Genomic DNA, 22,069 nt, shown 5'->3' with positions numbered 1-22,069 from the left:
ATACAATTGCATTATAGAAGGACATAAAAAGAATAAAAAGAATTAAAAAAGTAAAAAGAATTAAAAAGAATTAGGCATGAATTTCAAAAGGTATGTAGAATATGGGCTACTAAGAATATGGAGCAGAGAGAAGGCCGAAAGGAGAAAAAAGAGGACACCAGTACAGATATAACATATATAAAGAACAAAATGCTAGAGAGAAAAGAGTGTAATAAGAGGCAATGAGATGGAGGCTGAGGAGTGTTGTGGAATAGAGGTGTAACTAGATTGATGGAGGCTCAAGGATGGAGATATGGAGAGTATGATATGAGAAGTTGGTGTTAGTTACAGACATTCCTCTCAACTGTACAGATTTTCACAGAATGTCCAGATTTTTGGCTCATATCTTTGGTCTGTTCCTCATAAAAGTTGTTTTCTGTCAAATGACTGGGATGATCTGAGGACTTAAGTCACTAAATAATAACATAAATTTGAGTTTCAGAATTCAAATCCTTCAAAAAATGTATGTTAAAACAACCTCTGTTACTCTAGCAGCTTTCTAAGTTTATAACAGCAATATTTAAAATATGCCTCTATTTTGGGCCTTTGCCCCCCATTTTCTTGGGCTTTATCCAGATTTCTTGCACTAAGAGGTTGAGATCTATGGTGACAGATGAGAGGTAGCACAATGCTAGTTTGCTTGTACAGGAATAAGAAGAGTTATGCACAGGAAGAGGGGGGTTTTGTGTAGGTATAAAACTAGAGATAGTGGGCGTAGGTAGGATATGTGGGTAGAATAGGAGAGTAGAGTGACACAAGTGAAGCAAGAGCAAATGGAGTGGGCTGCACCAGCTGAAATGACAAAGAAGTATGGAGGGGAGAAAAAAAAAACTATCTTTAGATTTAGAGTTGAGCAAGGTAAGACGTCTTATGTGGTAGAAAGAGTAAAAATATAATTTCACTAGAAAAATTGTTAGGAGAAAGAGCAAGGTAACAGATAATAGCAAAGGGTGCAATTTTACAGAGTCATAGTAATTACATGGGGGTTAGCAGCAAGAGTTCAAAGCAGGGGGTTAACCAGGTCAGGAGTATTTATCAAAAAAGCCTCCCTAAAGAGATACTGAGTATTGCAGTTTATTATTTTTTGTTATGTTTTAGTAAGGGAAAGGTCATTATTTACATGTTACAGACAATGAAGGCACTAGAAGTTATAGGGGTAGACAGATTTATACTGCAGCAATGAACAAGTAAGGTAAAGTATTGAAGTGGTAGATAAAGTGGGGGAAGACTTTAGCAGTGGTTGTTTAGCATAGAATAGACAATAAGGATGTGAGCTCAAGAGAAGGTAAAGTCTGACTGCTAACTTGTTAGTTCCAGTGAGAGTGTATGTACTCCACAGACAATCCTGCCTTATTTATTACAGAGGAATAGGATAGCTATGCTAGACATGACAGTAAATAGAATGTTTGTCTTTTCGGCTTTTTTCCCGGTTAGGGGTCGCCACAGCAGAACTCCTGTCCGCTAATGATTGACAGTCGATTTTTATGGTACCGAGTTGCCAGCCCGATGCCCAACCTTCAGCGAAGGCACTCCCATTCATGCATGTCTTTCAGAGGCCATTCGACCACAGGAAGGACATGCAGACTCCACACAGAAGGCGCTCCAGCCATGAATCAAACAGGAGAACCTCTTGCTGTGTGGCAATAATGCTACCACTGCACCACCACGGCAGTATGACAGTAAGTAGAATACATTATTAATATTCCTCTCTCTTCTAGTGCTTATTAGGGTCCTTATTAGGGGAAACCTCAGTAACTCTCAGACTTGGATGTTGTTTGCTGGATAATGATGGTTTGGTTAATGCCAGTTCAGCATAATAGTTGAGGGAAAGAGATAGTCAAAGCAAGACAGAGAAGGTTTGGTGCATAAGAACACTGGAAGACATGCACTGAAGGGAGGCAATTATATTATCACATGTTCAAAATGGTGACTAGAAGGAAAGAGAGCAGGAGAGAGGATTCCTGTTAGCTACTGCATAAATGCCAGAATAATCTCAACCATTCTAGTACTGAAGACACCTTTGTGAATAGAGAGAGAGAAAAAGAGAGAAAGAGAGAGAGAGAGATAAAATCATAAATGGTAGCAAAAAAGAATAAAAAAATACTGAATCCCTGGGATTCAATAAGCTTTTTTTCTGTGCAGGAACAGTGTAGTCAGTCCTGCAAGGAATATGGCCACCAACCGATCCAGTAAACTACTGTTTTGACATGCACGACCCTGCCTACATTATTCCTACATGGACACCACTGCATAATGCTAATTACCTCATTTGCTGGTGAAATTCATACAAATGAGGTGAATTAGTGATTCAGCAAGCAGGCAGGCATCTGTGCAAGAACAGTGTTAGTTGCAGAAATGTATTCAGCTACTAGCCAAATACATTTCTGCAAAAATTAAAATGGAGACATGACAGCTCAAATAAAAGCATGTATTACAATCTTTAGTCATCCAATTGGCCAAATATATGGCCATTGGCATGGAAAAGTGTTTCATTTTTATAAAAATAAAAGTTTTTTTTTGTTGGCTGATCTCTGTCATTTAAGCATAGGGCAGCGGCGCGCAAACAGACCGTGCCAAAAAATGTGAAAACTCAATTTTAAGGGAAATCTGCATTTTTCCTTTATAGTCTCTAGCATGCAGAATCAAAACAATAAAAGGGAAAAGGGTTGCTAAGGGGAAAGGCTCTGGGGTACTGCAGTAAGTATGGACTAAGTCAGTGGGGTATGCAAATGAGGGGAAATTTATTGAATCAAAAAAAATATTCTAAATGACAAACTCCAACCTAACTGTGTAGGTACTAGAACATGATCATGTAAGCAGGAAGAACAACAGACATGAAAAGGGGGTGTGGCATGCATGGTGTAAGCACATTGGAGCCCTATGGCCCCCAGATAAGCATAGCTAACCACAGCTAAGCAAGGGGGTGTGTTTGAGGCTGTATTGACTTATTCCAGAAAATGAAGAGCATGTTCGTGTCCAGGGAGAGCCATTCCTTTGTGTTTACATTAGTTAAATGGGTTTGCGTGGCATGTACCGGGTCTAAAAAAAATAAAAATAATGGAAATAACAAGACTGTTTACATTTGGGCACCAGGTTTGTGTAGTCTGCCTCAGGGCTTAAAACAGGTGGAAATGGGATGAGAAAAAAGGAAAAAAGGCAAATATCAGAATAGAAGCAACCAAGAACAAATTACATAGCTAGCAGGTGGAATGCATCATAGTCAGCCAATCATACAGGCTCCATCTGCAGCACAACAGTATAAACTATGCAAACACCTTACAGTCTGTTTTTTCCCACAAATTCTGCACCATTGGTGTACACATGTGGGGGAATTTTAAATGAAAAAAATTTAGGGGCTGCTATTGCTTTGATCCATCAGTATGTGCTAGAGGCTGAGGGGGGTGAGGAGGATATTGCTGACAAACACTACAAACAGAGGAGGAGGAGAAGAGTATTCAGACCCAGGGGAACATACCAGGGGCTATATGATCTGGAGATACTAGAGCACTACAGGTTGGACAGAGACATGCTTCAGCAAATCATTGAGCTGTGCCGGTCTCAACTCAGACCTAGAGCCAACAGAGGGGAAGTCATCCCAGTGGATACCAAGGTATGTGTAGCCTTAAGAATACTAGCTACAGGTACTTTTCAAAGACCTACTGGGGACATCATGGGGGGGGGGTCTCACAGGCATCTGCATCCAGGGCACTCCACCAGTTCCAGCATGACATTCTACCACAAGCCAGTGAGCACACTTACTTCCCCAACACCCACGAGGAGAGGACCAGCAATATACATCTTTTCCACCATGTAGCAGAATACCCGGAGGTACTGAGTGCAATAGACTGCATGCATATCCACATCAAAGCACCACCCAGTGAACAGGGTAAGGTCTATATAAACTGCAAGTGATTCCCCTCCATCAAATGTCCAGGGCATTATCATGAATGTGTGTGCTGGCAGCCCTGGAAGCTATTACAACTCCCACACCTGGCATTTGTCACAGCTGTACCAGGCATTTGCCAGTGGGGGTATCCCATATGGCCATCTGGTGGGGGATGCTGGCTATGTACTGGAGCCGTGGATGATGATACCCATTAGAAATGCACTCACACCCACACAAGAATGCCATAATGAGGCACACACACAAACCAGGATTATTATAGAGCATGTGTTTGGGATGCTGAAGTCATGGTTCCACTGCCTTGACATATCTGGTGGAGCCTTGCAGTACTCTCCAGCTACATGTGCACACATGTTCATAATATGTGCCATGCTACACAATATGATCCTGTGGAAACAGCTGCAGCAGAAACAGCATGAGGAAGGACCACATAGCCCACTACCATTGCCAAGGTCTCCATAGGCACAGGGTGACTCAGAGGAGGAAGCCCCTGAGCCTGCTCCTGTAGGTAGACGGAGGTGTGACCAGTATACTCAGGCCTTGGCAAAAAGGGAATGCATAGCACACACGCTGACACTATAGGGACCCTAGGGAATGACACCTCTCTTTGGCTCGCACACACAATAAAATGGATGACACACACATTACATTACCTGTAACTTAACATGTATAGGCAGTGTACTGTGTGCATCCAACATAGGTGGCCCTCAAGCACCGTCCTCGCAACTGCCACAAACACAAGGTAAGTCAGTCTTCTTAACAATAAATGAATGGATTAATAAGTTTTGGTAGCATATCTATGGTAATGATGGATGCATGCATGCAAGGGAATGGGGTGGCCTATTGGGATAGCAGAAGACAACCGACAGCTATGTGGGACACCAGGAAATGTCTGCCCAAAACTGGCCTCCCCACACTATGCAGTAGTACCCAAGGTGGCAAATTCCATTGCAGTATATGTGTGGGGACAACTAACTAGGGGTCATAGGTCACAGGCATGGATGTCAGTGTGGGAGTCCCATACCCACCCCTCACACCCACACAGCAAGTCAGCTGTAGAAAACCAGAGAGAAATATCTGGTAAAGGTACACAAAAGGCAGCAATGTTGAATTACCCCCCCTACAGACTCACACAGTGATAGCACAGCAGGACTCACAGTTGCAGTAAGGCTATGAAGGGTAAGAAGTCTGAAACTCAAATGTATGCCATTACAATCTGACCTGTGATCTTTACTGATATGCCTCTAGTCCCCAAGACAGGTCACAATAGTATGGAAAATGGAACCAAAATGTAAAGCAGGTATTAGCACAGTCTGTGCAAATGTGTATAGTTGACAGGTGTGCCCTGCCATATTCCCACAGAAATGCAGTAACATGTATGTTTGCAGGGAAATATCAGCATAGCACATATTGGCAGGGCTGTACCAATACATATGAAAGCATATTGCCTGTCCACAATATGCAGGGGTCAATGAGCTATGTGTAGGTGTGGTTAATACTGTCAGGATCTGGCCGGCACATTCTCCTGGCAGTAGTCTTGTAGTGTCCTAAGGTATAGTGCCGTCTTTGACAGGGCCATGTACATATAACTATAGTGCCAACTGTTATGCATGTTAATGACACCCACTGCTCTGCCACTGAGATATCTGGAAGTCACAGAGCTATGTGGAATATACTACACATATAATGGACATCTTGAAGGATGTGTAGCTGAGGTGCTAAGGCTTTTGTGAATATAGTGCTTTTTGGTACTGTTGCCAGTGGTTATTTTCAATAATCCTTTTTTCTTATGTTCACTTTTACATATAATGGACATGCCTGAACAGTAGAATGCAGTCTGTACCTACACCCATAACTCCCAAACTCTGACAGCAAGATGTCTGGACAAGGGCAAAAATAAAAGTGGAACAAAGGCACAATGACAGGCATGTGTTGTTAATATCGTCCTTTACATACTGAAAAAGCTGGTAGGGTGAGGGGTTTGCAGTAGCAGGAATTGTCTGAAGGTTGTGTAGTCTGAAACAGTAATGTCTGTCATTATGTTGTAACATCGCTCTTTAATTATATGTAACTAACTTGCCATAAAAACATAAGTTTATGTAGACAGGATGAAACCTCTAGCCAAACACCTGGACAACCTGCCAAAAATGTACAGGTGAGAGGTATGGCTCCACAAGGATATGACAGCACAGTTTTGAAAGATACCACACAAGCAGGAGATCTCTAGCCAGTATATCACCAAGTTGCTGGACTGTTTACACAGCACATCATCACTCAACTGGTGGTAGCCACACCTCACAAATGGCCTTCTTGGGCAAGAATGTACATAGCTGCTCTCATAATATTGGTCTATGCATCATACAACTAGTATTCCTCTGGTAAAGCACTGTGATGATCTCAGGATGTCTGGCACTAGGTAATGACACAATACATTGCAGTGTCAGACTGCATATATGTCAGAAAATGTCTCCTAAACAAACCCAGTACCTTGAGGAAAATCCTGTGTACTCCTGAGAGGTATGGCTGTAGCACACAAAACCCTGGACTGGAGTACACCTATCTCTGGGATAGACTCCCACTCTAACTATAGAAGGTCACACTGGCATACTCCTACACTTAGAGAATCACAGGACATGTTGGATACCACATCAGACTATATGACTGTATTGTGAATATATATGTCTGTCCATACAGACAGATATGTACACATTAACTGTCCCCACACACACATATCAGACAGGATTACCCTCAGCTACCTGTAGGTGGCCAATATGTGATATATCTGTATCTGTTGTGTGAGATACACAGACATATACATGGGCAACAGATAACATATGTCAAGCATACACACACATAGATGAGGGGAAGTGAGAGACAGACAGTGATAGAGAGAGAGAGACACAGGGGTGCACAGACAAAGTGAGTCACACACATGGATACTCTGAATGGCATACAGTGATGTACTGCTGTGAACAGTGGCATACCAGTTGTAAGCAGTTGCACGAACCAGCATAAAAGGTGAGCCCCATTGTGTAATAGTACTGAGGTTGGGTTTATAATATCACATCACCTGCATGTGTGTGTGCGTGTGTGTGTGTGTGTGTGTGTGTGTGTGTGTGTGTGTGTGTAGGTCTAAGTATTAGAAGACTGTTCCCACTCAGTACACTTCACATTCCCCTACTTCACAACATCTGCTGCTGTCATTCACCTTAAAAGTACCTGTCATTATGCCTTTGTTCCACTTTTATTTTTGCCCTTGTCCAGACGTCTTGCTGTCAGAGTTTGGGAGTTATGGGTGTAGGTACAGACTGCATTCTACTGTTCAGGCATGTCCATTATATGTAAAAGTGAACATAAGAAAAAAGGATTATTGAAAATAACCATTGGCAACAGTACCAAAAAGCACTATATTCACAATGTGCATGTAATAACTGTGTAGCACTGTAGTGCAAATGACTAAATAGGTAGGGGTTCTAATCCCAATATTGGCAACTATGTGTGTGTATGTGTGACAACTGTATGTGGAAGAGTGAGGGAGTGTGTGTTTGTTTGTTTGTAGGTGAAACAGTTTTATACCATTCCCACCCACAACACCACCCAGTATCACACTTTATCAGTCCTGCTGATGTCATTCCCCTTATCTGCACCTTTGGCCAGTTGTCAGCCCAGTAATCTCTGTAGCTCATGTGATAACTGTGTAACACTGCAATGCAAATCACTACATATGAAGAGGTTCTACTCTCAGATCTGGCAAATGTGTGTGTGGGTGTATGCGTGTGTATGTAGGTGTGGATGTTTGTAAGAAGTTTCCCACCCAGTGCTCTACTTTATCAGTCCTGCTGATGTCATTCCCCTTATCAGCACCTGTTGCATGCATACACACCTGGTAAATGTACATATAAAGCTGTCAGCCCAGTAAGCTCCATAGTGCATGCGATAACTGTGCAACACTATAGTACAAATCAGAGGCAAGGGTTCTACTATCAGATCTGGCAAATGTGTGTGTGGGTGTATAAGTGTGTTTGTTTGTAAGAAGAAGTATTTTTATGTTTCCCACCCAGTGCCCCACTTTATCAGTCCTGCTGATGTCATTCCCCTTATCAACACCTTTGGCTAATTGTCAGCCCAATAAGCTCTATAGCGCATGCGATAACTGTGTAACACTATCGTACAAATCACCAGTTGGATGGGGTTCTACTCTCTGATCTGGCAAATGTGGGTGTATAAGTGTGTGTTTTTATAAGAAGAAGTATTTTGATAAGTTTCCCACCCAGTGCCCTACTTTATCAGTCCTGGTGATATCATTTCCCCTTATCAGCACCTTTTGGCCACGTGTCAGTCCAGTAAGCTCTGTAGCACATGTGATAACTGTGTAACACTATAGTACAAATCACTAGATAGGCAGGGGTTCTACTCTCAGATCTGGCAGGTGTGGGTGTGTAAGTGTGTATGTTTATAAGAAGTATTTTGAGAAGTTTCCCACCCAGTGCCCTTCTTTATTAGTACTGGTGATGTCATTCCCCTTATCATCATCTTTGGCCAGGTATCAGTCCAGTAAGCTCTGTAGCACATGCAGTAACTGTGTAACAGTATAGTACAAATCACTAGGTAGGCAGGGGTTCTATTCTCTCATCTGGCAAATGTGTGTGAGGGTATGTATGTTTGTAAGAAGTAGTATTTTGATAAGTTTCCCACCCAGTCCCCGACTTTATCAGTCCTGCTGATGTAATTCCCCTTATTAGCACCTTTTATAACACTATAGCACAAATCACTAGATAGGCTGGTGTTCTAATCTCAAGTGTGTGTGTGTGTGTGTGTGTGTGTGTGTGTGTGTGTGTGTGTGTGTGTGTGTGTGTGTGTGTGTGTGTGTGTGTGTGTGTGTGTGTGTGTGTGTGTGTGTGTGCATGTGTGTGTGTGTGTGAATCATATCATGTGTGGGTTATACCATTTTGAGTTATGTACCACCCTGTACACTTCCCATCATCCTACTTTACAAGGCCTGCTGATGTCATTCACCTTAGTAATACCTTGGGACAAAGTGAATTCATATAATCTCTATGGTGAGTCCGATAACTGTGTAACTGTGTGTGTGTTTGAGTAAGAATCATATCCTGTGTGGGTTATACCATTTTGATGTGTGTACCATCCATGCCTATTTACCACCTCCCGATAGTATTACTTTCTATAGTGTGTTATTGGCATCTGACTAACATGCAGCATGTTAAACCATTGTACAGGCCATACCAGGCATCTGTACAGATGTCTATGGAATATCTGGATATTTGCAACCCATATATGGTCTGTGTCCCCTAACAATGGCCATGTGTGTGATATTGCTGCCAAATAAGTCACAGTTAGGGTACTGACACACATACCAGCATCAGATATCATACCTGATTGAAACAGCATGCTGATATAATGTCTGTTACTCTATCACTTGTCCAGACTTGTAGGAATAGATGACTCCAGTTGCTATTTCTGGTGGGTTATCTCACTAGCCATCTATGTGGGGCATGTCATGTGTATATAGCCCTATAGTACATTAAAGTGGATATGTAGGTTTATGAATCTGTCTATTGCCAACTGTGTTTGTGTTACTGTATGCACATCCCCTGTGTCAGTCTTTACTGTGTGTATGCAAAGGATATAGCATTTTGTCTCCCTGTTCCACCCTGTGAACTCAGGAAAACATACCACAAACCTGTCATAAACAGTATCATGCATGCCCTCACTAACTGCATCAGGGTTGAGTGCATGGGAAAGAAATGGCAGGTGCAGCAGTTGCTGACACATGAATCTGTTGCAGTCAATATAATGGCTAAGCTTGTGAGGAACATACTGACAGTACTCCAGTAACCTGTTCCATATGTATGAGCCTGTGGTACTACACAACACTGAGGTGAAATGTCTGAAGGCTACCTGTCTGTGACAAAGGGTATGTACGCAAGGTCACACTGTCTGACAACAGTGTCCATCACACACTGTTGCATGCATACACACCTAGTAAACATACTGATAAAGCTGTACCTTGGCTATGAAATGGTCGATGTATTTCCACTCGGCCATACTATATGTTGGTAATGTCTGCAGGGCCACACCCTGCAGACACACAGACACCTGGAACACAAACAGAATACAGCATGTCAGACTACATTCAGTCAGTGGTACTAACAGCAATAATGCATCATAGCTAATAATGTACATACAACTTTATGTATAACTATAACAAATGCAAGCAGACAGTACCTTACACAGTATTATATAGCTACACTGTACTATATTCACCCTGTGCATCAGACCCACATTAGCCTGCCCCTGAATCGATGATATGGATGACAGAGATGTGGCACAGGTATCATCATATGCACAGGGTGTGGTGTGGGTTTGGCAGAGGCCTAGGCTTGGCCATACGGTTGACATCCATGCGTGTGTGTTTGGAGGGGTATCTCATAGATGGGCTGTGCAGAGATGCAGTGGGTCTCTGGAGGTGACCTGCCTGTGATACAGATGTGTGTGTGTGTGTGTGTGTGTGTGTGTGTGTGTGTGTGTGTGTGTGTGTGTGTGTGTGTGTGTGTGTGTATGTATGCACACAGCCACACCATGTGGCTGCCCTACATAGGGGTATGTTGGACAGTTGTGGACCGTACATGGCAGGGTGTCCAGTTCACCATCTCCTGCCATGGACATGTGAACTGGTCCTGCCAGGGGTCTCACTGGCATCACCAGGTCCAAGTACTGTTTCCTGATGGTGACTGTTGTCTGCTGGATCCATGTTACTGGCGGGACCAGCCAGGACTACGTGCTCATGGCCTGCTCTGTTGTGATGTGGACAGCAACCCACCTTTGGTAGTGCTGGTGTCACTGTCACTACTGGAGTGTAAAGGTGCATGGCCAAATGGGCTCTCAGCTGATGTTGGTGCTGACCTACGTCCATGTGGCTGATGCCCATCTCCCACCACACGCTCTAGCACAGACATGCCATAGTCGAGGATTGTAAAGGTCTCACCCCACCATCTATTCATGACCTTAGTATTTTGGTGTTCACCTGTATAGCACAATGGCAACTCCTACAAAACATACCTCTCAACTGTGCAGAGTGTCACTGAATGTCTACATGTGTGGCTCATATTTCTGGTCTGTTCATCATAAATCCTGTGTTTGTCTGACACATTACTGGGATGATATGAGGACTGGTGTCACTAATTAATGATATATTTTGAGTCTCATATGTCAAAACCTGCAGTATATTACAACAGAACCGGTTATACTAACAACCTTCTAAGCTTACAGTGGATATTATAAGTGTAGACACCCCTGTTAACATGCCAGGTTTGTCTGCTATATAACATGTGACCACAGAAATCATGTGATAACATTCCCCACCTTTAATGTGACTTATAACCTGTGCAATCCAATTGAAGAACAAACACATTGGTTAGGGGTAACATGTAGAAGTTGAAATGCATACAATAGGCTGGTTGCATGACTGTGCACACCCTTAAACTAATACTTTGTTAAAGCACCTTTTGATTTCATAACAGCAGTCAGTCTTCTTGGGAAGGTGTGTATCTGCATGGCACATCTTGACTTAGCAATATTTGTACACTGTCCCTTGAAGAAGCCCTCCAACACTGTCAGATTGTGAGGTCATCACTTCTGCACAGGCCTCTTCAGAGCACCCCACAGATTTTCTATTGGATGTATCTGTGGACTGAGGTTGGGCCATTCCAAAATGTTGATTGTCTTCTGGTGAAGATATTCTTTTATGGATTTTGATGTATGGCATGGATCATTGTTGTGTGGAAAGATGTAAGTCCTCTCCATCTACAGCTTTCTTGCAGACACATGAAGATTTTGGGCAAAAAATGAATGCTATTTTGAACTGTTCCTAATCCCCTCCATCTTGGCTAAAGGCCAACTTCCAGCTTATGAACAGCAACCCCAAAGCAGGACACTGCTATCACCATGCTTCATTATGGGGATGGTGTTCTTTTGGTGATGTGCAGTGTTGTTCTTGTGCCAAACAAACCTTTTGGTATTGTGGCCAAAAAGTGCAACCTTGGTCTCATTGCACCATATCATATTTCTCCAGATGCTATTTGAAGACCTGATATATTTTTCTTGAGAAATTCACTATAACTGGATGTTGTTCTGTGTGTGAGAAGACTTCCATCTTCCAAACTTACCCTATAGGCCAGATGTGGAGAATACGGGAGATTGTTGTCACATGTAGTACACAACTGGTACCTGCCAGAGATTCCTGCAACTCCTGTAGTGTTGCTGTAGGTCTCCTGGCAGCCTCCCTGACCAGTTTGGGTCTTTTCTTTTCCACAGATTTGGAGAGATGTCCAGTTCTTTGCAATGTCACTGTTGACCCACATTTCCACCACCATTTGGTGACTGCCTTAACTGTGTTCCATGGTATATTCAATGCTGTGAAAATGTGTGTATACCCTTCTCTGGGCTGATACCTTTCACAAATGAGATCCCTTTGTTGCTTTGTAAGCTGTATGTGAACTATGGTTGTTGCTGTAGCAGGCAAGTGAGTAAATTTAGGAAAATCCTGGTAGGACACCTGACTGTTATTTGCTCTTAATCAATGAGTCTCTGCAATTGATGGCAGGTGTTTACCCAAGAAGACGTACTGCTGTAATAATATCGAAAGCTGCTTCAACACAGTATTAGCTTCAGCCTGTGCACACATATGCATCTAGTGTCTTGTAAGTTTTTTATGTGTTATAATTGTTCTCCTAACAGAGTTGTTTGTTTTGCAATTGAATTGTACAGGTTATAGGACAAATGAAAGGTTCTAAGGGTTTGGAAATATTTTATTGTGTTTTCATTTTTGTATATCACAAATACCTGGCATTCTAACAGGTGATGCACAGTGTTGTTCTTGCACCAAACAAACCTTTCGGTGTTGTGGCCAAAAAGCGCAACCTTGGTCTCATTACACCATAACACATTTCCCCACATTTATATGCACTGTACAACACTAATTTACAAAATATGTCCCTAGTTTCGGGCCTCCTCCCCCCCCCCCCATTTTGTCAGTCATTGTCCAGTTTTCTTGCAATGACAGGTTGTGAGATAAGCTACAGCTATGTGACATCTTCTACAATTAGGCCCCTGTGGTGACCACTATTATGCAATGCAGTTAACCCCACCACAAGTGAACAGGCAGATATCGCAAAATAGTTGAAAGTAACAGTTGAGTGCATGGTCACATGCATGATCTTAACATACATGAGGGACTGGTGAGCCACAACAGGAAAACCCCATACTCACCGGCTTCAGGCTGCTGTCCCACATGCAGACCAGAGGGACCTATGTAGCTGTTGGGGAGAAGTATTGTCAGCAGACTCACATTTGGCATTGGTACAAGATGAATGTTATGTTTCTGCACAGGTACAGTATAAGCTATGACAGTACACAATTTGCTGTCCCTCACCATAGATGTGCACTTGTGTGCATTACTAAACTCCACCCACAAATGCAGGTTGAAATGACATATGCATCTAGATACTCTACAGAAGACAGCATGATTGCTACATGATTAAATTGATGTGCACTGTGGCCTTACCTGGACACTCATCGCCTGTTGCCTGGGTGACACCCCCTCCACGACTTGTGTTTCATGTGTTTGCGGTTGTGTGGAGGCTGCCCCAGGGTTGGCAAGGAGCTCCTCTGTTGTAGTAAGTGGGGTCTGCATGGCTGGACCCTCACCTGTAGCAGTACAGTCCCTGGCCCCACCAGCAGCCATTTGCCAGGCATGAAGTATCAGATCAGTTGCCCGATGCCTGACCTGATCGTATGTGCAGCCATAGTGGCCCAAGGTGTTCACTCTGTGAACAAGGTCGTCCCACATGGCAGTCCGCTCCCGCAGATTTTGTCGGCTCCAGCCAAACAGCACTGCATGGTGCTGTATTATTGCATCAGTGATAGCTGCATTCTCCTCTGCAGTGCATGCTGGCTGATGCTGCATGCCACCTGGAAGACATAAACAGGGTAACACATCTCAGGACTTTAGACATTGCTCAAAGTTATTTACAGAGCCAGCACATCAATATTACCTATCATTAGCCACCACTTACAGCCACATCATACCTCTGTCATCTAACAGCACAGTATGAACCTGCATTGCACTCCTGGTCCTGATGTATCATGTTCCCCCCAATGAGGGCCAGTATTGTATAAACCACCATTCATCATTCATGTTTGTGTTGAGGGATGACAGTGGTCATCTTCCTTTCAGATGGGATCTCAGTGGTGCTCAGGCTTTGCTTGTATACAGTGTGCAATGGAGATGGAAGCATATGCCTGAGTTCATGTAGTATGCAAACAGGAATGTTATCAGGTCCCATGGAGACTTGCTTTTGTTGATTTTGATTAGGCAGTATGTGCCTGCTCCCTGATGATGAGGGGAGGGGTGCAGGTGCTGTGCATATCCACCTATACTGATAGTGAACCAGGGAGGTGATGTTTGCCCTAAACATGTCTGCAGCAGTTTGGCTATGTTGTGTGTGTATGTGGTGTGATTGACCACCATTGCAGGGTGGGTTGGGTTGTTGTCTCTGAGATTACAGACATTTGTGAAGATGGCCTTGTGACTGCCCTTGGTGGATGTGTGCAATTTGTACTCATAGTTAGTCTTGCAGTAATCCACCTGTGGCCTTATATGCTCGTTCAGACAAAGGTTGACTTGCTGCCAAGTTGGTGCCTGCTCCTACTTTTTCCCTGTACAGGCAATATAGTGACCAATTATGTGGTTTGTGTATTGCTGCCGTCCAGCAAAGGGGATTACTCTACTTTTGTGGAAACAGTTTACAAGTAAGGTATTGTTGAGTCCATACAGCTATGTAGGTGGTCATATAGCTGTTTATAGTAGGCATGGACAAAAAGTCATAACACAGTTGGACACCTCTCCAATCTCAATCTGATAATCATGCTTATTCTAGTACCCATGTCTGTGTCAGGGCAATGCAACAACCAGTAGCTGTAGAAATCTAACTCTACTGGATGCACAGAAACTATAAGATTACATACATGTATAACATGTACAGCTTATTTACCTGACATTTTGCATCCCATGTCTGTTGTTATGGGGCAGCCAGGGACACCTACTCATGCATACTTGTGCACAGGTAATACCTGATAAACATTTCTGTTCTATGTCAGCATGGCACACTGTATTTTCACTCTTGCTGCTCAGTCATTCCTGTCAACTTGTTAGAGCAGGACATCTGGAGGATGCCACACATACATGGGGGTCAATGGGCCAAAATTTGTGACACTTTCTTAATATTTATGTAACACACTTAAGTCATTTGATAGCACAGTAGCCTTTGCATTCACAGACATACCCTGGAGGATGTGCGATGGTCATATGGCAGGAAGAGAGGAGAAAAGCTAGGAGTGTGGTAGTGAGGGTATGAACTTTTAATGTTGGCAGTATGACTGGTATGGGGACAGAGCTAGCAGATATGACAGACAGAAGGAAGGTTGATATATTGTGTGTGCAAGAGATCAGGTGGAAGGGGGGGGGTAAGGCTAGGTTATCAGAGTCAGGTCCAAATAGTTCTATCAAGGTGTGGATGAGAGGAGAAATGGTGTAGAGGTTATTCTGAAGGAACAGTATGTCAAGAGTGTTTTTAGAGGTGAAACAATTGTCGGATAGAGTGATGTTTATGAAGCTGGAAATTGATGGTGTAATGATGACTGTTGTTAGTGCATATATTCTGCTAGATGTGTGTGCAATAGATGTGACAGAAAAACTTTGGAGTGAATTGGTTGAAGTGTTGATAACTGTATCCAAGGATGAGAGAGTGGTGACTGAAGCAGATTTCAATTGATGGTGTAATGATGACTGTTGTTAGTGCATATATTCTGCTAGATGTGTGTGCAATAGATGTGACAGAAAAACTTTGGAGTGAGTTGGTTGAAGTGTTGATAACTGTACCCAAGGGTGAGAGAGTGGTGATTGGAGCAGATTTCAATTGTCATGTTGGTGAAGGGAACAGTGGTGGTGTTTGCAAAAAGGATGGACATGGCTGTGGTGAATACGTATTTTAACAAGACAGAGGAGCATAGGGTGGCATACAAGAGTGGAGAAAGATGCACACAGGTGGATTATCACCTGTGCAGGTGGGCCTTTTTGAAGGATATTGGAGACTGTAAAGTGGTGACAGGGGAAAGTGTAGTTAGGCAGCATGGAATGTTGGTCTGTGGGATGACATTTGGTGATAAAAAAGAGGAGGAGGAGTGTGAGGGCAGCACCAAAGATCAAATGGTGGAAACTGAAAAAGGGTGATTGTGATGTTGAGCTCAGGAAAGAGTCAAGACAGGCAGTGGGTGGCAGTGAAGAGTTACCGAATATCTGGGTAACTACAGCAGAGCTAGTAAGGAAGATGACTAGAAAGGTGCTTGGTGTGACATCTGGACAGAGGAAGGAGGACAAGGAGACCTGGTGGTGGAGTGAGGAAGTACAGGGTAGCATACAGAGAAAGAAGTTGGCAAAGAAGAAGTGGGATTGTCAGAGAGATAAAGAAAGTAGACAGGAGTATAAGGAGATGACATGTATGGCAAAGAGAGATGTGGCAAATGCTAAGGATGAGGCATATGAAGGGTTGTATGAAAGGTTGGACACTAAGGACGGAGAATAGAACCTGTGCCAACTGGCTAGACATAGGGACCGAGCTAGGAAGGATATGCAGCATGTAAGGGTGATAAAGGATAATGAGGGAAATGTACTCACAACTGAGGAGAGTGTGTTGAGCAGATGGAAAGAGTACTTTGAGGGGCTGCTGAATGAAGAGAATGAGAGAGAGAAGGTTGGATGATGTGGTTATGGTGAATCAGGAAGTGCAACAGATTAGCAAGAAGGAAGTAAGGATAGCTATAATATAGCTATTGCTGAAGAAGTACAGAGAAGTTTGGAAGGAGTTGCATTGTGTCTTTGTTGACTTAGAGAAAGCATATGACAGGGTGCCTAGAGAGGAGATGTGTTATTGTATGAGGAAGTCAGGAGAGGTGGATGAATCTGTAAGAATGCTACAGGATATGTACAAGGGTAGTGTGACAGCTGTGAGTTCTGCAGTGGGAGTGACAGGTGTGTTTATGGTGGAGGTGGGATTACATCAGGCATCAGCTCTGAGCCCTTTCTTATTTGCAGTGGTGATGGACAGGTTGATGAACAAGAGCAGATAGGAGTCCCCATTGACTGTGGTGTTTGCAGAAGACATTGTGGTCTGTAGTGAGAGTAGAGAACAGGTGGAGGAGACCCTGGAGAGGTGGAGATATGCTCTAGAGAGGGGAGGAATGATGATCAGCAGGACTAAGACAGAATATATGTGTGTGAATGAGGGAGGATAGAGGAATGGTGAGGATGCAGGGAGTAGAGTTTGCAAAGGTGGATGAGTTTAAATACTTGGGATCAACAGTTCAGAGTAATGACGAATAGGTTCATAGGTTCATAGGTTGGTACTAGGCTATCGCCCTAGGGCCTATACAAGCCTAGCCATAACAATTCCCTGGCTATTTCTTCTCACACTATTTACTTCCCTGAACCCCTGTCTAGCATGGCGACTGATGTGATCCCCGGGGTGAATTTCCTTTCTCACATCCAATCATCAAGGTTCCTTTTGAAGAGGGCCAAAGAGGCGCTCTGCTTGACATGTATGGGCAGTCTATTCCAGATTCTGGGGAGTCTCTGGGTCAGTAACCTATCCCTGCAACATGTTTTGTTTATTATGATGACAAGGTTTAGATCCCTGGAGCGTGTGGCTCTGAGGGATTGGAATTTCTTTAAGTGTAGTATGTCCAACATGGCCTTGTATGTTTATCAGAGATCATCTCAGAGTAGGCAATATGAGACAGAGTATAGCTGGAGTTTCTTAAGGCGGTCAGCATAAGGCATCTGCTTTAGGCCTATGATTCTTTTAGTAAGGTATTTCTGCGGCCTTTCCAGTTGTTGCAGATGTCTTGAGAGGTACATACCAAATGGGGCATTGTATTCTATAATGGGTCTAATGAGGGATGAGTACAGTGGGACAATGACCTCCTTTTTTCTGGATGAAAAGCCCTTAGTGATGAGGTGTGCCACATAGAAGGATTTCCTGACTGTTGTGGCGATGTGGTTATTGAAGGTGAGATCACTGTCCACCTGTGCACCTAAGTCTCTTATCACACTTTTGGTGTTTAGTGTACTACCACCTATGTGATAATTCACGGGTACATGTTTTTTCCCAAAGGGGATGCTATACACTTCTTGGCAATGAGCTTGAGCCCATGGCTCTGGCACCAAGCATATGTTTCTGTAAGGCCCTTTTGTAGAGTATCCACATCATTTGGGGATTTAATAATGGCTCCCAGTTTGCAGTCATCTGCAAACTTTGTTAGCCAGAGTCCCTTAGTGTTGGTCTGTACTTCGAAGAAGTAGATGCCAAACAAGAGAGGTCCCAGGACTGAACCCTGAGTTACTCCACTTGTCACTTGTCTGGAGCTGGATTTGGAGTCAGCTACTTTTACAATGTGGGTTCTGTCAGTAAGCCAGTTGGCAACCCATCGAGTGGCGTAGGGATTAATGCCCAGCTTAGTAAGTTTATCTATGATTCCAGAGTGGGGGATGGTGTCAAAGGCCTTGGCGAGGTCCATATAGGCTACGTGGACTGCTTTACCCTCATCCACAGCTCTGGGGCCTGATTCAAAGATGTCAATCAGGTTCAGGAGACAAGATCGGTCCTTCACGAACCCAAACTGAGTGGGGTCCAGTATTTTAAGGTTGCCAATGTCTTTGTTTATAAGTTCCATGACAATACATTCCATGGCCTTGCAGATCAGGCTCGTCATACTGATGAGATGATAGTTCCCAGGATCCAAGGTGGATCCTCCGTTGTGGATTGGGATAACTGTAGCTGTGTTCTTTTCTGTGGGCATGAAGACTGAGGTGAGGGTATGATTAAACATGACACTTAGGTGAGGTGTCAGTTCATTTTGTAGTTCATGTAGTACACAGCCCAGGATGTCATCTGGTCACATGGGTGCTGTGTTCTTAGCTTTGGAGAGTGCGTTTTTTACCTGTGTGGCCGTTATTACCAGTATTTGGCAATCTTCCGGTATTGAGATGGGCCATTTAGGGGGTGAGAGTGGGGTGAAGTTGGCACTGAATCAATCATCTAGGATATTGGCAATATCCTTGGGATCAGTATATTTAATGCCATTCTGTTGTAGCTCAGAGCAGATCTGAGCATTGCCATTTAGATTCTTGACATAGTTATAGAATGCTTTGCAGTTGTCTTTGGAATCGTTGACAATTTTTTTTTTCGTAACTAGCTTTGGAGAATTTTATGAGGGATCTCAGCATCTTACTGAGGCTGGTAAGGGAGTTTATTGCATCCTGGGATTTTCCTCTTTTCTGAAAAATTTTCTTCCTTTTGTTGTAAACTTTGTTTATGGCAGGGGACCACCAGATTGGCTTCCTTTTTTTGCAGGAGACCATCTTGCTTGTATTTGGGATGGCACTATTCATGCATGAGTGGATGTGCTCATACAGTGCCTTAGTGTATGACTCAGCAGTCAAACTTTCAGTTTCCATCTGCATGGGTGTCATGAAGTTTGTAACTTCTGACTTGAGTAGCATGAAGTTGGCTTTGGAGAAGTTTTTTATGGAGGTTTCCTTACTGGGGGGTGGGGGTGAGATGTGGATGTTAAGGGTGATTAGCTTATGATCTGACCTGACCAACGAGGGGGTGACCATAGGTGTGGAGCATCGATTTCCCATGTTGGTAATGACCAGGTCTAGGATATTGGAGCCCCTGGTGGGACTATGGATTAGCTGATCCAGGGCATTGGAATTTGTGAATTCCAAGTACTGTTGGGCAAAGGTGTTGGTAAGAGTAGTTTTCCCAGTTAATGACAGGGTAGTTGAAATCACCCAGTATTAGGGTGTTTGGTTGTATATTAATATTTTCCAGTATGTTTAGAAAGGTGTAGTGAGAATCTTGGGGCATGGTGGGGGATCTGTAACAAGCTACAATTTGGATTGCAGTCTTACCTAGTGTTAGTTGCACCTGGAGAATTTCAGATGCATTGTTTTGGGCAACTAACCTGGTGGTGTGAATATCCTTTATGAATATGGACACTCCTCCAACTTTAGTGTTTCAATCCTGGTTTGGTGGCTGAAAAGTGTGGTAAGAGTTGTAGCCTGGTATTGTAGGGGTGGTCTCTGGAGCCTTGAACCAGGTCTCAGTTACTGCACAGATATCGATGTTCTCCATTTTTAGGAGTGCCTCGAGAGAGTGCATTTTGAGGTTTAGACTTCTAGCATTGAGTAGCATTACCTTCAGATTTTTCATGCTTGTACCTGTTATGGTGGTGGTTTTGTCCTTTGAACTTTGCCTAAAAAAGGCACTATAGGGGTGGCAAGAGTCTTAGCCAGTAACCTGAATCCCAGGGGCGACAGGTGCAGACCATCTCTGGCAAAGCATTATGGTCTGTCAATTATGCTGCCCCAAGCAGACAGATACTGGATCCCCTTTGAATGACACCAGAAGCTTAGCCAATTGTTGAAGTCAATCATTTTGTCCTTATATTGTGGTATCATTCTGGGTTAAGGCAGGATGCTATTCAGGGCTAGGGTCATACCTGCCTGGGCCACATGATCAGAGAGCTCTTCCATGTCCTTTTCATGTAGTCCAGGGAGGTACACCTCAAGTCATTCACTCCAACATGGACAATGACAGAGTAATATTTGTACTTGTTGTGGAGTGACTTGAATGCATGAGTTATGTGGTGGATCCTGGCACTCAACAAGCAGCTCACTGTAATTTTCTTTTTGTTCAGCCTGGTGAGTGGGATATCAGTGTGCCTGACTATAGAGTCACCTATGACTAAAGTGTTAGGTACGGTGTCTTGCCTTAGGGGCTGTTGCTGGATGGCACACTGGTGTTGTGAGCTATGTGACACTTTGGTTGTGATTGGTGCTTGCTTGCATTTCAGCTTTGAAGGTCCTTGTTCCTTGGGCAGGTTACAGTTAAGGGCCTCTGCATATGTGGATTTAGTGTTACTATGTGTGGGTGTTGATGGTATGAGTTTAGAAGGGCTATGTTTGCTGGAAGTGTAGTGTGGATGTTAACCTTCTCCTCTTGACTGTCTAGTACAATCTTGGGTGGAGAGAGCTTTGCTTCCAGTTTGGCTATGTAAGTGCATCTCTCACAGATTGTAGTGTTGGGTGGTAGCAGGAGAGGGTTGTCTGTGTACATGAGGCAATTGCTGCATTGCCCCAGTATGCCCAGATTCACCAGGTGGACAGAAGAAATCATTGGAAGCTGACCCTTGGACATGCCTGATTTGGTGCTTTTTTTGAAAAGTACAAGAGCTGTTTTCCCTTACCTTATCAAGGTACTTTGCAATTATAGGCTGTTTAGTGCCTGTGATTAATTTCTCCTTATTAATAAGGAGAGTTGACTGCTTGTATCAGTTTAAGGCTTTCTAGTGCTTTCCAGCAGGTGTTAGAGCAAATGATAGTCACAGGGATGTTTAAAGGTAGGATGAAAAAAATGGTTTATCTTAAACACCGCAGTGTGCACTAGAGAATTAAGATGTGAAAGTAGGTAACTTAAGTTTTACCTGTCTAAAAAGTTAAGTTTTATTGGAGAGTCACTATTTTTAAAACAGCAAGATAGATTGAAAGGGGGTGATCACTTTTGTATTCTGGTACTATGGAATACAGTAGAATGGACAATAAATTTAAATATTTGAATGGGAGTGATTTCCCAAAATGATAATTTTGTGCTTACTCACACAAGCCAGTGAAAGCAAACAGGAAATGAGATATATGGTCAAATTAACATAAGAGGCAGGCAACTAGAGAGACAGTGGTATTTAAGAACACGACAGTGACAGAGTGGGGTGGGGAAGACTTTCTGCCTGACTCACAAGAGACAGAGCTGTGGTGTCTTTTGAAGTTTTAATAATATAAAATACAACAAATAAAAAGCAAACCAACCTTTCCCTCACAGCAAAGTATAGCAGAGTCTGAGTGATCCTTTCTAATAAAGCTCTGAAATGTTTTATTTTACCCTTAAATAGCAGGTTTAGTTCCTAGTTCCACCTCCTCATTTCACAAAT

This window comes from Protopterus annectens, chromosome 7.part0 (genome assembly GCF_019279795.1).
Source record: "Protopterus annectens isolate FY-2018-M chromosome 7.part0, PAN1.0, whole genome shotgun sequence".
NCBI lineage: Eukaryota > Metazoa > Chordata > Ceratodontiformes > Protopteridae > Protopterus > Protopterus annectens.
This window is presented reverse-complemented; position numbering follows the sequence as displayed.